A 13041-nucleotide genomic window follows, 5' to 3' on the forward strand; every position below is an offset into this window, starting at 1 on the left:
GACTTCAAGACACTTATCAAAGTACTTCTACTTAACAAAAATGCTTACAATTACATCCTCATTCATTTTCACCAACAATTCTACTCGTATGCACTCGTATTTATACTCGTACAATACACAGCTTCTAAACGTATTTACTATTGGTATATACACTCCAATGATTAGCTCTTAGCAGCCCATGTGAGTCACCTAACCATGTGGGAACCATCATTTGGCAACTAGCATGAATGATTACACAAAATTACAAACTAATGGAGCCTTTATGAACACCCCATATTCACGTGAAGGAGTACACACACAAACACTTTCATTTTCAATTTTTCTTGAATCAAACTCATCTCTCTCAAGTGTTCTTCCATTGTTCTAAGTGTTCTTCATCATCTTCATCAAAATCTAGCTCAATCTAGTTCTTAAATCCATACATAAACCAATTTATAAAACAACTACTCAAGAACACACCAACAACACTTCCAAGTTTGCTGGCTTACTTCCAATCTTGCAAATCCATTTTGAGTGATCATCCAACCTCAAGAAATCCTTTTTATTTACAGTAAGATATCTTTCTAATACAAGGTAATACTCATATTCAAACTTTGATTCAATTTCTATAACTATAACAATCTTATTTCGAGTGAAAATCTTACTTGAACTTGTTTTCGTGTCATGATTCTACTTCAAGAACTTTCAAGCCATCCAAGGATCCTTTTGAAAGGACCCGTTCATATACATTATAAACGATTCACAATAGTTGATTACATTACGAGGTATTTGACCTCTATATGATACATTTTACAAACATTGCATTCGTTTTTAAAAGACAAACTTTCTTTACATCGAAAATTGACAGGCATGCATACCATTTCATAATATCCACTATCCAACTATAAATTGATTTAATAATAATCTTTGATGAACTCAATGACTCGAATGCAACGTTCTTCGAAATATGCTATGAAAGACTCCAAGTAATATCTTTAAAATGAGCAAATGCACAGCGGAAGATTTCTTTAACACCTGAGAATAAACATGCTTTAAAGTGTCAACCAAAAGGTTGGTGAGTTCATTAGTTTATCATAATCATTTATTTCCATCATTTTAATAGACCACAAGAATTTCATTTCCAGTTCTCATAAATATACGTCTCATGCATAGAGACAAAAATAATCATTCATATGGTGAACACCTGGTAACCGACATTAACTAGATACATATAAGAATATCCCCTATCATTCCGGGATCCTCCTTCGGACATGATATAAATTTCGAAGTACTAAAGCATCCGGTACTTTGGATGGGGTTTGTTAGGCCCAATAGATCTATCTTTAGAGTTCGCGTCAATTAGGGTGTCTGTTCCCTAATTCTTAGATTACCAGACTTAATAAAAAGGGACATATTCGATTTCGATCATTCAACCATATAATGTAGTTTCAATTACTTGTGTCTATTTCGTAAAACAGTTATAAAAACTGCGCATGTATTCTCAGTCCCAAAATTATATATTGCAAAAGCATTTAAAAAGGGATTAATGAAACTCACACATATAAATATTGTAAAACAGTTCATAAAGTATTTTGCATATATTCTCAGCCCAAAAACGTAAAGAGTAAAAAAAAAGGGCAAATGAAACTCACCACACTGTATTTCGTAGTTAAAATACATATAACGTCATTGAACAAGTGCAAGGTTGGCCTCGGATTCACGAACCTAAATTAATTATATATATTTATGTGTTGGTCAATATTTGTCTAACAAATTAGGTCAAGTCATAATGTACCACAATCCTAATGCTCGAGACTAATATGCAAAAGTCAACAAAAGTAAATTTGACTCAAAATAATTTCCAAAAATCTATACATGATTAATATATAGTTTAAATATCGTCGTTTTATATTTTTAAATATTTTTTAAAAGATTTATTAGAGTAAATAATATAATTTATTTATTAATAAATAAAATTTTATATTAAATTTATATAATAAAATATACTTTTATATATATTAAGTAATAAAATTTATAGGGTTCATTTAATATCATAAAGATAATATGATAGGTATTATTAAAGTAAGTTATTACACGTAGTAAAATATGTTTGTATCACATATTTATTTGATAAAATAATATCTATAATTATAGTAAGTAAAAGTTGTATTATTTTGTAATAATAATTATTATTATTATAAAAATATCAATATCAATATTTATAATTACTAAGATGACATTATGGTAAAACGATAAATCTAATTATGATAACTTTAATATTTACGATAATTTTTAATATTATCTTTAAAATAATAATTCTATTTAAAATAATAATAATAATGATATTTTATAGTAACAATGACATTTCTATTAAAATGATAATTTTTGTTAATATGATAGTTTTAATACTAACGATACTTTTAATAATAATAGTAATGATAAAAATAATAAGAACGATAATTTTATCTAAATCAATATCTTATAATATTTTAATTTCATCATGATACTCTTACTCATTATTTCCTAATCGTTTCGTTTAATAGCTTTTAATCGTCTTTTATATCGTGTTCATAATAATGATAATAATAGTAATCAAAATAATTAGGTGTTACAAATGTTTGTTTTAATTACACTAATATTAATAATGATAGTTACTATAACTTTATTAACGATAATACTAATAATTATCTTAATGATAATATAGTAATAATAATAATAATAACAATAACAATAACCATTTTTAAATAATTATATATATATATATTAATAATGATAATAATAATAATAATACTAACAATAATAATAATAATAATAATTGGATAATACTAATAATACTAATTATAACTTTAACGATAATAACGATAGCAATAATAAAAAAAATAACAATTTTTAATGATAAATCCCTTTTATTGATAAAGATAATAATAATCATAATAATAAGATAAAACTAGAACGACGATAAAAACGACGATAATAATAATCATTTTTAATAAAAATATCGAAAATTCAATTGATTATAACTTCTAATCCGTTCATCGAAACCATTCGATATCTAAAGGAAAAGTTCTTAATTTTTCGCTAGCTTTCCAAGGACATGCATATCTTATACCTTATCTCAACCGCAAGTGTAAGTAATTCAATATTCAACCTAACCTGTCTAAGGGCAATATCAAAAGTACAAGCATGCATAATCCTAAATACTCGAGCACTAGTCAGGGATACACTATTAGTTTGTAAAAGTTAAATTATGAGTACTCACGTATCAATATTGAGATTCAATATTGCAGGAAAGGTACGTAGACGGAACGGAAATGATAAACACTATATTGACCTCACGAGCATACCCATGAACCATACTCAATCACCTCCATAGCTATAACCCATAATTTCCTTAATCCTATCCTACTCGAAAAACAATTTCGAAACCACTCGGACAGCACTTCATCGTAATATTTTATGTATACTAATAATATCTTGAAATAATACGGAGTAAATATATATATGTAAATCGATTGAGAGAGTTTAGAGAAAAATATTTTCAAGTTTCTATGAAATAATGAAACCTATTGAATTCTATTTATAATAGATTTTTGAATTATTAAAGTGAATTATTAATGTATGAATTATTAAAGTGAATTATTAAAGTATGAATTATTAAAGTGAATTATTAAAGTATGAATTATTAAAGTTAAAGTAAAGTAAAAATAAAGTAAAGGTAAAGTTTAAGTATAGTAAAAGTATAAAACTATGTACGTATAATACGCGTATAAATATATATAATATTAATTTAAATCGTTATATATATTTAATAAAATAAAATATAAATATCGTTATCTTTATCATACTATTTAAGTAATGAGTTGTCAAAAGTGATTCTAGATATTTATAAAAGTTATATACGTTTTAATAATAAAGTTCTTTTTAAACTGAAAACGTTTTTGTACGTTTGAAACTAAATAGATCAATCGAGTCTTTATGAGATTCAATCTTCTACTATCCTTTGTCTAGTTCTCAATGATTGACAATTTGTTCTTATTTATAAATCACTTTACCATTTTCCGAATATTGTTAAAATGGAAAGATTTCTCAAATCAACGTGGGCCTTTCAACAGAGACTTGTAATCATAATTTAATATATCTGATAATTCAATCATTTGATCTTATCTTCTAATTCCATTGATAAACATTTTGAAGCAGATATAATCATATAAAGTATTTAATCTAATATTTTGTTTACGTTTCAAGTTATAATATATATACACATATACATATATAATCATATTCGTTTAATGGTTCGTAAATCGTTGGAACTTGGTCGAGGTTGAATGAATGTATGAACATAGTTTAAAATTTTTGAAATTTAACTTAACAAATATTGCTTATCGTGTCGAAAACATATAAAGATTAAAGTTTAAATTTGGTTGGAAATTTTCGGTTTGTCACAGTACCTACCCGTTAAAGAAATTTCGTCCCGAAATTTGAGTGGAAAGGTCGTGAATGATAATAAGTATGTTTTCATGATGCATACGGGCTGAAAATTAGAGTTTTATCATCGGCGAATAATTTGGATAAACAATCCATTTATATGAAGAGCACGAATGAAGCTAACATAGAAGAGTGAAATGAGTAAGTGTAGATTCATCTTATCATTTGACGTAGATATGATTGATTCCCAGATTTCAAGGGATTTGAAGAAAATCTTCTTAATAAGATTTGACTCTCCGGTAATCAAGGGAATTAGGATCCGCTTTAAATGCGATCGTCCATTTTAATTGTTCTGTCGGAGATTTTCTTATAAATTCACCTCCTTCGTTTCCTTACAACTCACACCTTCTGTTGATGCATTTTATGCAAGTCCCTAGACATCTACCCACGTCCATTGCAGGTACAACAATTTACAGGCCACCATGATTGCTCGGTATTATCCTATCCGTGTTTGTATGTGGTTACAGGAACTGCAGGAACGAGATTTAGATGTTTGAATATGTTAGACTTAGTCAGACGTACGACTGAAGCCTCACTAGTACGGCTGACAGGCTCATACGCATGGTTGATGCTGAGCTAAGTCATAATTACAACCTAAATGAGAAGACACGAGTGAGTGATCACCCGTACGGCTGATGAAGCCAACTCGTACTTGTGATGAATGAATCGTATAGGTGAGTGAACAGTAGGGGTATATAAAGTCTTATGTTCTTCATTTTAGGTTAAGCCTCTCATTTGTTACACACACTCAGATCTAGTGAGCTCCTCCGATTCTCTCAGTCCAAATCACCCAAGTGGTGAATAATAGCTCTAGGTGTTGATCTAATCACACTTGATTTAGTTGTGGTTTGACTAAATTAATCCAAAAAAAAAACTTAACCTATTCACTAGAGGGTTTGATTCACTTATTCCGCCATTGTGTGAGTTAAATCTGTTGATTTCTAAGTTCCTAGTCATGTTTCATCACCTTCTATTCTTTCCCCCTCAACTCATATTTTAAAGAATTCATCAATATACTCCATCCAGTTCTGATTCTCGATATACTTCTAACTTTCATATCGGTCATTCTTCGTTTTCATCTACCGCCGAAAGAATCTATTTACTTCTACTATACTCTTCGGTTTATAGTGTTTCTAGTTCTCCCGTGTCTTTATATTGCTATATGCATCGATATATATGGTTTATAATTTCTGGTTTGTCGTTGGGCTTTATATGTTCCCTTATATTTCAAAGTCTCTGCTTCTGTCTTCTATAATCATTATCATTCACAGTTAATGCTCTCTTTTATTTACTGCAATTTATACCCCAATTTCTATTTCAGAGTTTTGTCCTTTTGTTTCTTCTTCTTGCAATTAAGCACCGCTTGTAATGGTCCAGAATTCACAGATACGAATTTCGGAATGAACATTGTTAATGTTCTAGGAAGAAAATTGTGATGGCACGATCTTGACTTGTCAAATTACTAGAATACCTTGGAAAAGGCCGAATCATCAATAAATATTTTCTTGATATTTTAGAGGTTAAATAGAATACAAGAGTCGTATAACATGGCACATGATGATGTTATGATCTATGAATCATCATGTTCCATTTAGAAACTCAGCATGACTTACTGTAATATAATCACATTGATCAAGTGTCATTATATTATACTAATTCATGCTTCAGTTCCCAACACTACTTCAAAATATTCCTATTTTAAACTTGAATGTTTCAGAATTTAGAAACTAAAATAGTTTCTTTTATGATGTAATACAGATAGCGCGAAGAGGTAAATGATTTCAAATAAGAAAAATTAAGAAAATATCTTCAGAAATATGGAGGATATTTATAATGAAAGATATGATGATATTTTAGAATTTCTAATATTAGAGGATGATGAAGAATATTGTTCGCAGAGGTTTAGAGTCAGGAGCAAGGTATTCGTTAATGACTTCAGTAGGTACTGAATCATTTGGATCCTTTGAAGTCAGGTTCAGTCTTTGTAATTTGTCCACAGCCTCCTTCCTACTTTGCTCAATCCGTTTTCCAGTTCCAAAACTTCTCTTTTTCTGTGCTTTGCCAGCACACTTCATCATTATCATCCAGCTTTTACCGTTTAAAGTCGTTTATAGTTTTTGCTGCTTCATCAGCATTTTTTTTCTTTCGGAGAACCAATTCGTAGTTCGGAGTGTTTTTCAGAAACTTCACATTCAAATTAAGTCCAGAAGATAGACGTTATATATACACATATAACTGTTGGCGTGGACATGCTGCGAGATTTCAAAATACTGATTGCTAATTCCCAATGATTCGTATGGCAATTCTCATTACAAGATGCGAATGACTAAATGATGGGGTTTCAATGAATAATTATAATGACTTTTTGGAGAGGCTAAAGTCAAAGGGTAATGAAGTTGTTGGTACATCTGCTAATAATGTGGTGGAATGTAAAAGGTTCCCTGGTAACGATGGTGTATATCTCAAGGTTATAATAAGGTTAGTCTGACTGAAAAGTCGAAGTTGACTTGCTGGAGCTGTGACAAAACTGGCTACTTTGAATAGGAGTCGCAAAGTTATTTTTGCTAATAAATGCCAAAGAATCTGACGCGAATACGTTGTTTAAACTTTTACTTTGGTTTCAAGAGTTTTTCGGGTACATAACTATGGGTAACATGTGGTTGGATCATCATCTCGATTGCTCATCATTCGAAGTGTCTTCAGAAATTTTTGAAGGGTTTGAACATAGATTGTAATCGTTAACATACATTTGATGTTCTAACACAGTTTTGAAGTCAAAATATAGCTTGTGAAAGATGTAAGGATCTAAGAGTGATGATTTTGGTCATATCTCAAGTTGAATTTTGAGTTTCAAAATCAGAATATGTAATTAAATTTTGAATGAGTATGGTTGTTTTGATTTCTATAAAAGAATGTATATTGTTGTGAAAGTAGGGAGTATAATGGATGATTTGCTTAATCAGATTCGAAGAATGTAACATATTAATTGTGAATTTATATATCTCTCGGGTATTACCTACCCGTTAAAAAAAATTTCACAATTAATATTTTGTACAAAAGAATTTTATTACAGTCTTTATGAAAATATATATATGTATATTTTCTTCAGATGTAACATAGATTTAATGAGTTAATGTTAAATTAAACTCATTTTATTTACGGTTGAAACTATAATTGAATAATCCCTAAAGGTTTAAAAAGTACATAACTTTTACGCAGTATTTCTTAAATGACATTGAAATTATGAATCAATACTTCGTTATTTGATGATGTATGATGTTCGGTTAGTGGAATTCTTGTGAATTTCGCAAAGTACGAATGATGTTATCTGAAAAGTTTCAGGTACATCGATGATGAAAGTGTAAAATCAAATATATACTTGATTTATTATGAATTGGAATTTGTTGAATTTCGACAGAGATTGTAGTTAACGCTGGTTAAGTTGCGGCCGAAGGACGTACATTATTGTATATTTGTAATATGAATTAACCGAGTAGTTAAGATTCACACACAATAGCTTAGCACGGAAAGATTTATTTCAATATATATATATATATATATATATATATATATATATATATATATATATATATATATATATATATATATATATATATATATATAATATACATATAATTTCTTCAGAGGGAATGAGTTAATTCTTCATAACTCGTTGATACAATATACACGTTATTGATTCGTAATGATGTCCACATTGATTCTTGAACTAACGGAGTTTGTGATGTTTTCTGTGTTGTTGATTCGGATGTTGACTGTACTGACGATGCTGGTAACGCTGACGGTACTATTGATGCTGTTGGTAAAGCAAGTTTAGCTTGTTAATCACACACCATTTTTGTCAGGGTTTCTACTCTTCCTTCTATCATTTTGGTTCGCTTAACTGATTTATGGTTAGGGCTAGATTAGATAATCTCTAAGACTTTAGAGATTACATAATCGCCGCGGAATGTTTCTCCAATGAAGTTATGAATTAATACTTCGTCAGTTATTGTTGTTGGTACTCCTTGGTATCTATGGTGCGTATGATGTTGATGCTCGAGGGACAGATTGTGAAGTTGAGGTTTACGACGCGGTTGTGGTTGGAGGTGGTAATGGTACTGTTGGCGTTGATGATGGTGGTACTGGTTATGCTGCTGATGCTGGTGTTTGTAATCTCTGCACCATATTCTCCAAAGCCACTACCCGAGCGCGAAGCTCGTTGACTTCTTCTATTACACTGGGGTGATTGTCGGTTCGGACGAGCGGATAAATAAAATCTAAAATTTCATGTAATATATAATCGTGACGAGATACTCTGGAAATGAGCGAGAAAATGGTGTTTCGGATAGGTTCGCCTGTAAGTGCTTCGGGTTCTTCGTCAATAGGAAAATGTGGTGGATGGAAGGGATCACCTTCTTCTTGTCTCCAATGATTGAGGAGGCTACGAACCCATCCCCAATTCATCGAGAATAGGTGATGACTGATTGGTTGATCTATTCCGGTCACACTGCTTTCGGAGCTTGAATGAGATTCCATTTCAGAATCTGAGTGACTTGAACTGATGACGAATTCCATTTCATACGATTGGATAAAGGATTTTTTTTTTTCGATATGCAATGATTTTGGCTAACGGATGGTATTCTAATTACATAGAATATATATATATATATATATATATATATATATATATATATATATATATAGATCAAAAGATTTCGTAGATTACGGAGGACTTTGCGGGATATGTCAGGCAAAGTTTAAAGTAACAGATACGATAAGATATGATTTAGCAGATATGCCAAGATATGAATTTTTATCTATACACTATTCATGCAATCAATGCAGCAAGACATGTCTTAGACTAAAAATGATAAGCAGGTAATTTCCTGAGGATGATAAGTAGTTAATTTTCGACACAAAATGATAAGCAAAAATTTTGACATGCAGACAAGGTCGAAGTCCAGACTCATTAATGCATCCTATCGACTTATCAGTTAGACACACTAATGCAGACCTGGTTCGCTAAGACCACCACTCTGATACCAACTGAAAGGACCCGTTCATATACATTATAAACGATTCACAATAGTTGATTACATTGCGAGGTATTTGACCTCTATATGATACATTTTACAAACATTGCATTCGTTTTTAAAAGACAAACTTTCTTTACATCGAAAATTGACAGGCATGCATACCATTTCATAATATCCACTATCCAACTATAAATTGATTTAATAATAATCTTTGATGAACTCAATGACTCGAATGCAACGTTCTTCGAAATATGCTATGAAAGACTCCAAGTAATATCTTTAAAATGAGCAAATGCACAGCGTAAGATTTCTTTAACACCTGAGAATAAACATTCTTTAAAGTGTCAACGAAAAGGTTGGTGAGTTCATTAGTTTATCATAATCATTTATTTCCATCATTTTAATAGACCACAAGAATTTCATTTCCAGTTCTCATAAATATACGTCCCATGCATAGAGACAAAAATAATCATTCATATGGTGAACACCTGGTAACCGACATTAACTACATACATATAAGAATATCCCCTATCATTCCGGGATCCTCCTTCGGACATGATATAAATTTCGAAGTACTAAAGCATCCGGTACTTTGGATGGGGTTTGTTAGGCCCAATAGATCTATCTTTAGAGTTCGTATCAATTAGGGTGTCTGTTCCCTAATTCTTAGATTACCAGACTTAATAAAAAGGGGCATATTCGATTTCGATCATTCAACCATATAATGTAGTTTCAATTACTTGTGTCTATTTCGTAAAACAGTTATAAAAACTGCGCATGTATTCTCAGTCCCAAAAATATATATTGCAAAAGCATTTAAAAAGGGATTAATGAAACTCACACATATAAATATTGTAAAACAGTTCATAAAGCATTTGGCATGTATTCTCAGCCCAAAAACGTAAAGAGTAAAAAAAAGGGCAAATGAAACTCACCACACTGTATTTCGTAGTAAAAATACATATAACGTCATTGAACAAGTGCAAGGTTGGCCTCAGATTCACGAACCTAAATTAATTATATATATTTATGTGTTGGTCAATATTTGTCTAACAAATTAGGTCAAGTCATAGTGTACCACAATCCTAATGCTCGAGACTAATATGCAAAAGTCAACAAAAGTAAATTTGACTCAAAATAATTTCCAAAAATCTATACATGATTAATATATAGTTTAAATATCGTCGTTTTATAATTTTAAATATTTTTTAAAAGATTTATTAGAGTAAATAATATAATTTATTTATTAATAAATAAAATTTTATATTAAATTTATATAATAAAATATACTTTTATATATATTAAGTAATAAAATTTATAGGGTTCATTTAATATCATAAAGATAATATGATAGGTATTATTAAAGTAAGTTATTACACGTAGTAAAATATGTTTGTATCACATATTTATTTGATAAAATAATATCTATAATGATAGTAAGTAAAAGTTGTATTATTTTGTAATAATAATTATTATTATTATAAAAATATCAATATTTATAATTACTAAGATGACATTATGATAAAATGATAATTCTAATTATGATAACTTTAATATTTACGATAATTTTTAATATTATCTTTAAAATAATAATTCTATTTAAAATAATAATAATAATGATATTTTATAGTAACAATGACATTTCTATTAAAATGATAATTTTTGTTAATATGATAGTTTTAATACTAACGATACTTTTAATAATAATAGTAATGATAAAAATAATAAGAACGATAATTTTATCTAAATCAATATCTTATAATATTTTAATTTTATCATGATACTCTTACTCATTATTTCCTAATCGTTTCGTTTAATAGCTTTTAATCGTCTTTTATATCGTGTTCATAATAATGATAATAATAGTAATCAAAATAATTAGGTGTTACAAATATTTGTTATAATTACACTAATATTAATAATGATAGTTACTATAACATTATTAACGATAATACTAATAATTATAATTATCTTAATGATAATATAGTAATAATAATAATAATAATAATAACAATAACAATAACAATAACCATTTTTAAATAATTATATATATATTAATAATGATAATAATAATTATAATACTAACAATAATAATAATAATAATTGGATAATAATAATAATACTAATTATAACTTTAACGATAATAACGATAGTAATAATAAAAAAATAACAATTTTTAATGATAAATCCCTTTTATTGATAAAGATAATAATAATCATAATAATAAGATAAAACTAGAACGACGATAAAAACGACGATAATAATAATCATTTTTAATAAAAATATCGAAAATTCAATTGATTATAACTTCTAATCCGTTCATCGAAACCATTCGATATCTAAAGGAAAAGTTCTTAATTTTTCGCTAGCTTTCCAAGGACATGCATATCTTATACCTTATCTCAACCGCAAGTGTAACTAATTCAATATTCAACCTAACCTGTCTAAGGGCAATATCAAAAGTACAAGCATGCATAATCCTAAATACTCGAGCACTAGTCAGGGATACACTATTAGTATGTAAAAGTTAAATTATGAGTACTCACGTATCAATATTGAGATTCAATATTGCAGGAAAGGTACGTAGATGCAACGGAAATGATAAACACTATATTGACCTCACGAGCATACCCATGAACCATACTCAATCACCTCCATAGCTATAACCCATAATTTCCTTAATCCTATCCTACTCGAAAAACAATTTCGAAACCACTCGGACAGCACTCCGTCGTAATATTTTATGTATACTAATAATATCTTGAAATAATACGGAGTAAATATATATATGTAAATCGATTGAGAGAGTTTAGAGAAAAATATTTTCAAGTTTCTATGAAATAATGAAACCTATTGAATTCTATTTATAATAAATTTTTGAATTATTAAAGTGAATTATTAAAGTATAAATTATTAAAGTGAATTATTAAAGTATGAATTATTAAAGTAAATTATTAAAGTATGAATTATTAAAGTGAATTATTAAAGTATGAATTATTAAAGTGAATTATTAAAGTTAAAGTAAAGTAAAAATAAAGTAAAGGTAAAGTTTAAGTATAGTAAAAGTATAAAACTATGTACGTATAATACGCGTATAAATATATATAATATTAATTTAAATCGTTATATATATTTAATAAAATAAAATATAAATATCGTTATCTTTATCATACTATTTAAGTAATGAGTTGTCAAAAGTGGTTCTAGATATTTATAAAAGTTATATACGTTTTAATAATAAAGTTCTTTTTAAACTGAAAACGTTTTTGTACGTTTGAAACTAAATAGATCAATCGAGTCTTTATGAGATTCAATCTTCTACTATCCTTTGTCTAGTTCTCAATGATTGACAATTTGTTCTTATTTATAAATCACTTTACCATTTTCCGAATATTGTTAAAATGAAAAGATTTCTCAAATCAACGTGGGCCTTTCAACAGAGACTTGTAATCATAATTCAATATATCTGATAATTCAATCATTTGATCTTATCTTCTAATTCCATTGATAAACATTTTGAAGCAGATACAATCATATAAAG

Source organism: Rutidosis leptorrhynchoides, chromosome 5 (assembly GCF_046630445.1).
Source record: "Rutidosis leptorrhynchoides isolate AG116_Rl617_1_P2 chromosome 5, CSIRO_AGI_Rlap_v1, whole genome shotgun sequence".
Classification (NCBI taxonomy): Eukaryota; Viridiplantae; Streptophyta; class Magnoliopsida; order Asterales; family Asteraceae; genus Rutidosis; species Rutidosis leptorrhynchoides.